Genomic DNA, 2,766 nt, shown 5'->3' on the forward strand with positions numbered 1-2,766 from the left:
TAGCCCCGAGATCACATAAGGCTTTGTTGATCGTGGTGTCGCCAATGGTACACGGGATTGAAAAGCTACCCGGATCCTTGAGTTTTGGAGGTGAACTCCCTTGAAGTATTGCACTACTCACCTTAGTGAAGGCGATAGTCTCAAGTTTCCGAATCGACTTCTTCTTTGTGAGGATGTCTTTCATGTATTTCGCATAGGCCGGCACGTGATTGATTAATTCCGTGAAAGGAATCGAGACTTCCAAATTCTTCACAATTTCCATAAACTTTCCAAGTTGGTCATCAAATTTGGGCTTGGCTTGACGACTTGGAAAAGGAAGTCTAATCACAATGGGCTCCTTCTCCTTGACCTTGTCTTCATTTTTCTTTGAAATTTCTTCTTTTGATGGTTCTCCAACCTTGGAGTTTTGCACAATTTCTTCCTTGTCACTAGCTTCCACAACTTCATCCTCAACTTGCTTCTTCGGTGCTTTATACTTTGTACCACTTCTCAAGTGAATGGCACTAACCGATTCATGTCTTGGGGGATTACTTTGAGGTGGTAATTGCCCCTTTTGTCTTTGTGAGCTTGAAGATGCTAGTTGAGTCAATTGGGTTTCCAGCATTTTGGTGTGAGCTAGGATGTTGTTGATGGTGGTTTCCTTTGCTTGAATATCTTTTTGCATTTGAGTGAAAAACTCTTGTTGATTCTTTTGCATTTGAAGGACCGCTTTTTGAACATCAAAGCCTTGGTCATTTTGTTGATTGTATTGAGATTGATTTTGGTAACCTTGGTTTTGATTGTAAAAGGGTCTTTGATTTTGATTTCTCATGGGTGGTGGGGTGTATGTTGTTTGAGGATTTTGAACATTTTGGCTTTTGTATGAGAGATTTGGATAGAATTTGGTGTTTTCATTGTAATAGTTGGAATAAGGGGTACCACTCTTGTATGCTTGAAAAGCATTCACTTGTTCATTTGTTCCCCTACATTCACTTTGGTCATGTCCCAAAGTTCCACAATTCTCACATATCCCACTTGGGATTGATGAAGATGCCGTCATGGCATTGACATGATGCTTTGGTGATTTTGAGACTTCTTCAAGTCTAGCCATTGCTTTCTCGAACTTCAAGTTGATAGTATCGATATGGGAGCTAAGTTGAGCACCTAATTGAGTAACGGCGTCCACTTCGTGCTTTCCTCCTCTAGTAGCCTTGCGAGGCCTACTATATTGTGAGTTATGGATTACCATCTCTTCAATTTTGCTCCAAGTTTGGTTGTCATCAACCTCGGTGAACATCCCATTCGATCCCATATTAAGGATATTTCTTGAGTCTTCATAAAGACCGTTCCAAAATTGTTGTACCAAGAACCATTCGCTAAGTCCATGGTGAGGACATGAGCGACAAATTCCTTTGAACCGCTCCCAAGCTTCATACAAAGATTCTTCATCCCTTTGCTTAAAACCCGTAATTTGAGCTCTTAGCATGTTAGTCTTTTCCGGTGGGTAGAATGTTTTGTAGAAAGCTAGAGCCAACTTCTTCCAAGAATCTATTCCGAGAGTAGCCTTTGATCGATGCCATTTGGTGTTCACAATTAAGCATATGTGGTCGTTGGTCAATGGTCGATACAAAACACAATTTATAGCTTAACAAGCAACTCTACAATTAGCAAAGCGGCAAGTAAAGATCGGATCCCAAGGGACGGGTATTGAAATGAGAATTCTATTGTAACTAGTGGTGTCTAGGGGTGTCACAAATTGGGTTGATGTAGAAGGTTACTAACTAAAATAGCAATGAAAATAAACTAGCAAGATGAATGAAATAAGGGGTGTAAACAATTGATTAAAAGCACTAGGGTGTCATGGGTTCATAGGGGAATCATGGGATATGATCATACAAACATGTTCTCAAATTATAAGCAAGCAATTATTGTTGTGATGGCTTACAATCCTAGGAAAGTTTGGGTCCCGGAGCCGAATCGATTAGATTGTACAACACCTACAAGTCGACTTATTCTTTCCTACTCAACACATGCATGGTCTAACAAGACTCGAGTTGGGTTATGTCTTACAAGTCAAGTTGAAAGGATAGAAGGTGATAGTAAATGCAAGGATTCATAGGCTTAGCATTTCATCAAACATAACATGTGCATGTATTAAGATCAAAACAAGCAAGCAAATAAGATATGAAAGCATATTGATTTAAGCATGAATCATTCCCCATGTTGGTTTCCCCTAATCACCCATTAAACCCTAGCTAAGAGACTACTCACTCATTATCATGTTGATCATGGTAGAAAGGTTGTCAATCATACTAACATAATGAAACATGATGAATAAATAAAAGTAATTAGCAATAATTAAAAAGGGATTAAGAGATTATACCTACTAATGATTCCAATAATAAAGCAAGAATAATAGAAGTACTTGAATCCTAGATTGAGAGGTTGTCAATCTCCCAAAATAACCCAAATAATCTTCAATTACCCAAAATAAAGCAAGAACAAGAGAGAAATTAAGAAACTAGATCTTGAATTAGAACTTGATTAATATTTGATTACAATATTAAAGAGAGATTTGATTGATATTAACTACACTAATTATTGATAAAAGGAACATGCTCCTCTAATTAGACTAATGGGGTATTTATAGTGAAAATTAGGGAGGATGCACTAGGTTAACTAAGAGCTTAAATGACGATTAAGTCCCTACTTAGGGAGACTCCGGTATTGTCCGAGAGAAGGAGTCTCTTATCGTAGCTTGAAGAATGAAAACGTGCTGTACTGAGA

The 2,766-nt window shown here is 38.2% G+C and overlaps 1 non-coding gene across 1 annotated transcript; it reads left to right on the forward strand.

Moving 5' to 3' along the window:
* Positions 1–1,358: 1,358 nt before the first annotated feature.
* LOC141589151 (small nucleolar RNA R71) lies at positions 1,359–1,465 on the forward strand. Its single transcript, XR_012520101.1, has one exon. It is a non-coding gene; the product is annotated as a small nucleolar RNA R71 (small nucleolar RNA).
* The last annotated feature ends 1,301 nt before the right edge of the window (positions 1,466–2,766 follow it).

Source organism: Silene latifolia, chromosome 6, assembly GCF_048544455.1.
Source record: "Silene latifolia isolate original U9 population chromosome 6, ASM4854445v1, whole genome shotgun sequence".
NCBI lineage: Eukaryota > Viridiplantae > Streptophyta > Magnoliopsida > Caryophyllales > Caryophyllaceae > Silene > Silene latifolia.